General features: G+C 42.0%; 1 protein-coding gene across 2 annotated transcripts in view; it reads left to right on the plus strand.

Annotated features, from left to right (window-relative positions):
• The window catches only part of LOC138050431 (uncharacterized), a 28,697-nt gene extending 19,781 nt beyond the window's left edge, over positions 1-8,916 (plus strand). Inside the window, exon 3 of one of the 2 annotated variants that reach the window (XR_011132611.1) lies at positions 8,418-8,916. The gene's annotated coding sequence lies outside the window, so the exon portion shown is untranslated. The remainder of the gene's footprint in view (positions 1-8,417) is intronic. The other variant, XR_011132612.1, reaches the window with a different exon arrangement.
• Positions 8,917-9,367: the final 451 nt, after the last annotated feature.

Below are 9,367 nucleotides of genomic sequence, written 5' to 3' on the forward strand. Positions count from 1 at the left end.
CCTGTTATGGTCTGTGATGGTGTTTTGCTCATTCTTTTTGTTTCCATGGATCAAGATGTCATCTGCGATGCCGAGAACTCCATTAAGACCCTCTAGATAGGTGATAGGTGGACCCTCTTTTGAAAATTTCAGAAGCAACTGACGGAGCGATTGGTAGTCAGCGCCATCGGTGTCTTCCAAATGGTGTGGCAAACATTGTCAGCAAACTGGATTCACAGTCTAATACACAATGCCAGTACCCTATGGTTGGACCAATAATTTACATATCTGCATACAGAATGAACAGTGGCGGGTCTATCCTTCCCCCCCCCCCCCCCCACCACCGAAGTAATTGAGTAATACGAACGACAACCTAATTCACAAGTAACAAGAAAACTGTTGTTATATTACAAATGTTTTCAGTAAAGCACTGTTCTGCAATGTTCAATAAATGGGCTCCTGATCAAGCAGATTCTTCTAACAGGCATATATTCGCGGCAAGCTGCATCAAGGTTCCGTTAGGGGTCATGGCTTTTACCGTGCGTTCTCGACCATCATCTCCAGGGAAGGTCTATACAACTTTTCCAAGGGGCCAATGTGACCGGGGAGCATCGTCATTCTTTAACAGGATTAAGTAACCTTCCTTTAGGTTTCGCTGTTCCTTGTTCCATTTCGAACGAATCGAAAGATTGGAAAAATACTCCCCGCGCCACTGTCGCCATATCATATCAGCAAGTGCTTGGGCCATTCTCTATCTCTTGCGGCTATTAATTTCACGTTCTTCCAATCGACCGGATGAGCTGTTGACACTATCACTGACTGCGGTAAGTGGTCAACTATTCACTGCCTCGAGAGGGACTGTATCGAGTGTTTCTTCTGGCAGAACGTGGTCATTTATGACAGCCTTTAATGCTCTCTTCACTTGCTTGACCACAGAGTCGAATATCCCTCCCATATGTGGGGATAAAGGGGGATTGAGGTACCATGCAATCCTTTCATGAGCCAGCTCTCTAGTGATCTGTTGTTGACTCAGTGATTTCAAAGCCTCTGTCAGTTTCCGGTTAGTTCGAACGAAACTCGATCCGTTGTCCGAACGCATTGTGTTAGGGGTTGCCCCTTCTTCCACAAAATCTTCTCAAAGCCATGATAAAGGAATCAGTGCTTAAGTCGCCTGCTAGCTCTGCGTGAACCGCGCGGGTGGTCAAAAAATGTAAAGAGGCATCCCCATCTCTTTTCAACAACTCTTCCTCTCTTAACATTCATCGGACCGCCAGTGTTCGCGAACGGAGGCTTACCAAAGGCGAGTCGCTCTTCGGGCAAGGAAGCCATCAGAGGTACGTTTGGCTTTGCTCTTCTCCTTTTGCAGTGAAGACAGTTATTAACGATCTTTCTGACGAATGATTTCCCTCGTAAAATGCGGTACTTCTGGCGCACAAGAGCCGATGTGTGTTCCCTTCGTACGTGGGAGTGCTTCTCTTGAAGGTCTTGAACCAATAATCTCGTCAAAGGATGCGTTGGTGAGACGATTACTTGGTGTTTTGCTTCAAAGGGTATCCAAGCTTTGTTTAGTCGGTCACCGACTCTGATCACTCCTTCCATAAGGAATGGTTGCAATGGGAGCAGTGCACTCTTACTCTCGAGTGCTCGATTTGTTTGAAGATCCTTATACTCTTCCTCAAACGATTCAATTTGGGCTATTATGCACAAGGCCGACGAGCTTTCCTCGAGGTCATCAGCGCACAAGTTCTTGGTCTGTCGCTCTGGAGGCGAGCTCCGTCTCCTTGCCTTGCACCTTAGCTTGAACTTATACCTCATCCACCACGCGTATAACCGGATAAGCCTTTTCCAGGTAGCGTACTTCTCCCATTCTACTACAAACATAGAAGGGGCGGTCAGCGTTGTTAGGACTGAGGCCCTGACTTCCAATTTGCTTTCGTTGACTTGCAAGTCTTCTTTGAAAGTCGGCATTCCTCCTAAGGTAGCGTCAAATATTGAGGACCGCTGATCCACCGACAGCTACGTTCATTGTGCCAGGAATGTGATGCCACTCATTGATGTCTGATTTGGAGGTGATTTCGGCGACCCTGTGTGACACTTACCCGCTGAATCTTCTCTGGGCGTTGCTGAGGTAGTGCAATACGATCTTGGAATCGCTACAAAAACACGTTTCGTTAACTCTTCAAGTATCTCGCTTTTCAGTCTAGCAGCAACAACCGCAGCCTTCAGCTCCAAACGTGGTATGGTCAATGTCTTGATCGGTGCTAGTCTGGTTTTGCTTATAACAAAGCTCACATTGACTTGTCCAAGAGTGATCGTACGGAAGTAGGCAACCGCTCCGTAAGCGATTTCAGATACATCACAAAAGATGTGCAACTGAACGCTTTGGCACTCGTCATGATGTAAGCCGTGCCATCGAGGGACAACGATGGGCTGCAAAATCTTCAAACCGATCTTCGAAACTTGCCACTGTTGAAGTATGTGGTGAATCAGCAGGTGGGCCATATCAGATCCAACTAGAAGTATTGCTTCGCAGCCGTCAAGATCAGGTAAGTCGATACCCGATAAATTACTCCACTATTCGGTGGCTGCCCTTTTCGGCAGTTTGATGGACGGGATATTAAGCTTGTCAATAACAAACGCTCCATTCACCATTACTGGTTCTGAATGATCTTTAGACGAGAGACCAAAACTCAGTCTATTCAAACGCTGAGTATTCACATCATTGCCAACCGTGCTCAGGTTAAGTTTTTAGGATTCACCAATGAGTTGTAGGTGGTCTACTAAGTCACTGGTAACTGACTTATTTCCAAGTTGGGGACATCATTATTAGCGGCATGTTCATGTTTCTCCATGTATGCCTTCACTGCTGATGGTTTATCCAAGCGGTCCTTAAACTGTGCACTGAGAGGCTCTGGCACCTTGGCCGCATATCTGTTGTACACGTCTGTCATCTCTGGTTTGGTCAAAGTAAACAGCAGTTTCTTCATATCTTCAACATAGCCTAAGTACAATGAAATTAATTTACAAGTATAAGCATTTAATTACCAGCTGTATACATGCAATATTATCAGTCACACATGGTTTATCATTGGTAACAATTATTTACACTGTAATTATGTAATTACATGTTTTAATTAGGAACAAATTGTTGTCTGATTCTGATTTACAATTTTTATTTCAAGCAACATTGTCCTAGGTGGCCTCTTTCATCTTTCATCTTCAGCTAAAATATATAATGAAATACATACGGGTTAGCTTACGTCGTGACTACAAGCTTCTCCAGTAATTGTAAAACACGAAACATGACTCGTGAAAGCCGTGAAGTGTAAAGTTCTGTTGATTATACCTACAAAAGACATATTTCTCGAAAACTTTATCATTGTAAAACAATCGATCGGTAAACTTCTAGATTTTGGTTGAGTCTCATGATCAGACCCCGTCGTCAAGCAGCCCCAGCGAATCTCATGCGATCAGCTCAACTTATAAACATTTAGAGCCACGGCTAAGCAATTAATTTCCAAACAGAAAGCTATATAATACTAATCTTGATCACTCTTTAAAATGGAAAATTTAGCAGGTAAAACTACAAATATCAACAATGAAATACATGTGTAAGTTACTAATAAGGACGCTCAATGTAAACTTAAACAATCGTCTTACTTGTCTCTTCTGTCGGTGGCTTAAGTCCTTCAGAGCTGGAGGATCGACTGCATCTCTGGTCGGGACGGACCCTTTTCTAAGAACTGCGTTCATTTTCTCCCCTTTCTTCTCCATTTCGGCGATAATCGCCAAGCTCCGAGTGTAGTAATACTCTTCAAAATGGGCTGAACATAGTGACGCATATCGCGATGTCGGATCAGCAAAATCCGGTCTGTGTTTTCGCACAAATCTTAGCCATTTTGCCCTCACAGCCGGATCAGTTGGAAACTGGTGCATTCGCATGCCTTCGGTGTATGATCGGTTCGTACAGCTTTGCTTATTACGGACTCCAGCAACGCAATATCGTCCTCGCTTTCTCTGGTCTTTCTTACTATCCGCCATATCGCATCTGCAGTTCTGGCAACAACGTGACGTCATGGTTATTGTCACGTGGTGTTTTGGCCGCGCGATTCAAAGGGACACTTTTGAAGGGAAAATTTCCAACTTTGAGCGCTTGTAAAATCGTCAATTTTTACAGTGGACATCTCAAACTTGGGATTCGTGTGTTTTCAAAGGTAAATTTTATAATTAAGCAAAAAAAATTTCGCTTCATAGGCACTTTAATGGCAAAGACTTGGGACTTGTATTGAGGGGAGTATCTTTATATGAAATGACAGTTTGTCTGTCATAATTCAGGAATTACTCTGGGTAAACAACTGGCTTACTTCCTTGGGAAACATATCCCGTTGTCATTCCAGGTTCAACTTCAATATTCATCTTTACTCTTCAGATCACTAACTGTATAGTGACAGGGAACTAAATAATGTCTCAAAGATGGTGAAGTTTGACTGACCTTGACCATTCTCTCAATTGACCTCTTTCCTTCGATAAGGTATTGTCCCAGTATTTCATTCTCAAGCGGTGCTACCTCCGCTTGGTCTTGGGCAGAAATTATGGGCATATCGTTCTCTCGTTTTTTTCCGTAACAGATCGACTTCCCGTTTTCCATATTCCAGTTTCACCTGCAATTCTCTTTGGGCCATTTCGTCTTTAAAGTCCTTCTCACGTGCCTCGTTTTCCTTTTTATTCGCTCCTTTAACTGCTTTGCTTATTCAAAGGCTCATGATGGCAGCCTTAATTTGGGCGTCCTTTCTCCTCCTTGACGAACTTGGTGACGCATTTGACCCTGTTGGGCTTACCGAATCTTCAGGTTACATTGGACTACCGTGAAGCAGCGATATTACTTGTTCATCCACAGAATGGAAGCCTTCTTGCTTATCCATCATTTAGCTGGCCGCAGTTTGCATCCGGCTCAAGCAGACCGTTTCGGTTGGACTAATATTAAACTCGTGTTAAACGCAACACCAACATTCTATTTTCCTGTCGACCACATTCGCTCGTGCGTGATCATATGGGAATTTACATATCTGCAAACAGAATGGACAGCGGCGGGTCCACCCTGAGCGCAGGTCTAAAGTTCAAGAGTTGCAACAGCTCAGTGAGAACTCAATGATTTCATCGAGAACTGGTATCTGGTACGTTCTCTCTTCAGAGCTTCAATAAATGGGATCAGTGACAAATTTATCTTCATAAACAGTAATCAAACCCATTTGTTGAGCTACTCTGGCCCCAATACGTGGTGTTAAATTTCTCTCAACAACACAAATTCTGCAGAGTAATTTTTTTCCTGTTTTCGGGTTGTCCATAGTAACTCTTGTGGTTTTCTGTGTTAAAAAATGCTTTTTGTTGTGAGATTTGTGATTATTTTTGAGTTAGTGTTGTGGATTTTTTGATTCTTTTTTGAGAAATGTTTTTGTGTAGTGATATTTGCGATTCTGGTCAAGTGTCCTTATCGGCCACTGTACCACACCCACACTATTCAGCAGTAAATATTGCGATTGGCAATCCCGCCTTTTTTTCTCTGTAAAGTCAATTGAAGCCCCGTTAAAACAATCCGTGTTTTGGGCATCACCACCGGGGATCCCCATATCACTATTGATTTGGGAATGGAGATGACCAGGACGCGGGGGTGCCCATGCATATCACTGTGACACCGCCGTAGGGAAAGGAAAGAAGAGAGACCCTGGGAACGAGGTGGGTTTAAGTACCCGTAATAGACCATATTCGTATTCCCAGTATTGGACTGGAACTAGCTTGCAATGGAGGCTAATGCGGGGGAATATATTAAAGAGTATTTGCATTTGAAAAGATTTCCTCGCATTAGCCTCCTTTGAAAGCTATTGTAGTTCCAGTCCAATACTGAGAATACGAATATGGTCTATTGTTTCGCGAGTATCTCCGAGTCAACATCCAAGAAAATGCTAACAAACTGACCAAAGAGAGAAGTGATCCTCGCATTTATCTGAACAATTTAAAGTGCCCCTGTGACCAAAATATCAATTCTTATTTGTCTAAACTAAACGATAAGCGACCATAGTTTAAGCCTTGATAAAAAAAAACACTGGTTTATCTTAACTGGAATTCTCCTGTTTAATGGTCCGCCATTACTCTGACTTTAACTTCTTGAGAGAGCTGGATCGAGGAGAAAATTACGTCAAAGACTCACCAGTTTAAGAGTGCAGTGCGTGTGTACGGCACAGACTTAATAGAGGGTCTGAATGGGGGGAGGGGGGGGGGGGGGGTCCACATGTCGGTTGCCGGTTAAAATTTCATTACTCTGTTGGTTGTCGGTTAATATTTTCGACCTTTGTCGGTTGTCGGTAAATTCCAGTTAATTTGTTTGTCGCTAGTCGGTAATTTTTTCCTTGTTTTGTCGGTAGTCAGTAATACTTTTTAGACCTCTATCGCTAGTCGGTTAACCCCATTCACACCCTCTTAATATGCAGCACGGGAGTTTTGGGCTTTCAGACTTTTAAACTCGCGTTTTGCATATATAGTGAGCCTTTGACGTCACCTTTCCCCGGCTCCAACCCTCTGAAACTCCAATCGTCAGTTTTAAACGTGAGTTACACTCAAAGTGAACGGCCTTTGGACAAAAATCAAAGCTCAAAATTTTGCCAGGCAGGTGATAAACAAACGCACTTTCAAAATCTGAAGTACTGAAAAAAATGGAAGTGATTTTTTTATCACAGGCGCATTGTCTCTTATAGACACTTGAAAAATCAGGCGGCTTCAATTAAATTATCCAGATAACTATGAGAATCAATTCTCCCTTTCCTTTATAAACCACACTTCAAATATATTTTGATCATATCTCCGTTAATTTACTGAGCTCAGAAACTACCACCTTCTTTTCCTCACTTGCGAGAATGCCCCATCTCGACAGTAATCTTAATTGAAGACGTCGACATCGTGTATTTAAGTCTATTGCTTAAAATAATATGTACAAATTCTTTCATAATCCACTACATTCTCTTTTATAAAATGCCAACGGCATTTCTTTTCTTTTGCAATATATAAGGCTGTTTCATCGACTCAAAATAAGCCCCGTCCCAACATAGTCAAAATACACCTATTCAAATAATTGCGAAATTGCCTCAGCGATCTGAATGCCTAAGCCTCCAAAATGAATCTTTCAGCCAGTATTGTATCTCTGCCACTGTGGTATATGGATTTGGAAATCAAGACGAAAGAAATTCTACCCATCCTTCAAGGGTTTCCATCTAACTATTACGACGGTATTCAATCAATGCTGCATAAACGCCTCCTGATCCTGACAACAAGGCATTAAAATTTTTCGTCATTTGTATTGTGCACTTCTTTCATCATTGACCATCATTGTTGGCACTTTGAATTGTGCACCCCTGCCAAGCTAGTAATTTTTGAGTGGCAAGAACGGCTTCAAGTTAGTTCATGTTCCAAATAGCAGCATATAGTCAAAAGCAGATAGACCTTCAAAACAAACACTGCACTGATCAACTTTTTTCCGCTTATACGGTTAGATAGTGAATTCTCGAATCCTTGCATAAGTTCGGGACTCTCGCCCGGGGACCCTCGTGGGCCGGGCTTATACAATCTCCAACGGTAACATATGCCATAGTTGCGTGAAATCATGTACAGTTTAGTTGCTCTGAACTTATCATTAATTCAGGCCCAAGGAATCCTGTACAAGCCTTATTGTACAAGCCTTTTGTCAACACCTAATTATGTGTTTCATGTAAACAGTAGGATCGTCTGTCTGCCTTTTTGTCGAGGGTAACATTTCGTGGGGCGAAAGTTCTTTGTCGAGTGCCGAGGGTAAATTTTCAAGGGTCTCTTTTTACCAAATACGTTGTTAAGAAGGAATTCAATTGTGATGAGCCTGACAGAGAGTAAAGAAAATAATCAACTAGGGGATGTTACCTTCCTTAATGAGTCAATAAATTCTCATAACTGACATAAATGCGTGCGGGTCAGCAAGGAAGATTTAATTTCTAGATCTAGGACCCCAAGATGGTTGATCGCGTTGCGCGAAATTCTTAACAGCTTATCCTTGTTTTGTCAGTTTTTGAATCAACGTCATTTACATTTCCTGTAGGCATGCATTCCAATCTCTTTCGGTGAGATTTCCTGAACTGTGGAACAAAGCTGCACTCGTCCCTCACATGCCCTTAAATATGTTCTTCAGTTTCATAAAGTTATAGTTTTTCGGCTGCATTCAGATGTTTCAACCATTTTAGAAGCAACAAATGTGGTAGACTTTTTCGGAGAAATACATGAGGCGTGACCCACCACATTGCCCCTCGGCAAAAAGGCAGCTTTAAATAAAATTGGAATAATATATGGGATCAATGTCTTGTGATAATTTAACATTTCCGATGTGCACTGAGTCCTGCATCCTTTCTTCCACTTCTTCATAGGCTCACGTATGTTTTTTTTTTATCATGCTGGGTTCCCAGAGCTTTCTCTCACGCAAACACTCAATAATCATGGTGCGAAGACTACGAACACAATGGTGCTGCTTTAAAAGTTAAAGGCAAAAATTATACCTTCAAATCATGAAGACCAACGATTCTAAGGGAGCAGTTTGCGAATTATATGGACTGAGCGAAGACAGCTAACCTCTGTTCAAGATGGCAATTGTGTAAAGGGATTACATTTTGAAAAACAAGCAAATTAACAAATAAACAAAAAGGAAAGCTGATATGGATTTGGCGGAGTGTTCCACGCAGGTTTAAGGAAATCAGAAATATTTTGTTTAGTAGTAAAAGTAGTAAAACTATTAAAACTGACTTCCGTGACAAAACGGTCCCTCAACCGCGTCATTGATAATTAATTAACTAGAATTTGTTTACCACACTCTCTTCATTCATTTCTGATCTCTTTATTCCTGAAAAGCGGATGGCATTATACTGATAAAAGTCCGAGTGGCCCGAGATAAAGGGCTTAAAAGCATTAACGTAATTAACATCAAAGCTGAAATGTTGGCACCGCGTAGATTATAAATGACTAAGATGCTCGCTCGCTCTAGCATCTCGTGAAATTTGAACAACTGTAATGATTTTTTTAACATTGCAATACTCTGGTGACTACAAGGACATTCGAATCCGGAATCTACGACCTTTCCAATGTTAGATGTCGGAGCGATCAAATGAACCCACAAATGATTGAAAAGAGGTCAACGTGTAATGCTTTAGATGATCTTTGACTGTACGTTCGATTCAGTCTCGTGAGGGAACGGAAAGTACAAGAAAGCACAATCTGAGCCTAACGATAGACCTTCTTCCAACAGATGTAGTTGGAAATCTCTGTCGTTGTACAAAGGCTTTCTTCATTGATATTTCAGTGATGATGTGTTGAGATACGTCCC

This window comes from Montipora capricornis, chromosome 6 (genome assembly GCF_036669925.1).
Source record: "Montipora capricornis isolate CH-2021 chromosome 6, ASM3666992v2, whole genome shotgun sequence".
NCBI classification, from domain to species: Eukaryota; Metazoa; Cnidaria; class Anthozoa; order Scleractinia; family Acroporidae; genus Montipora; species Montipora capricornis.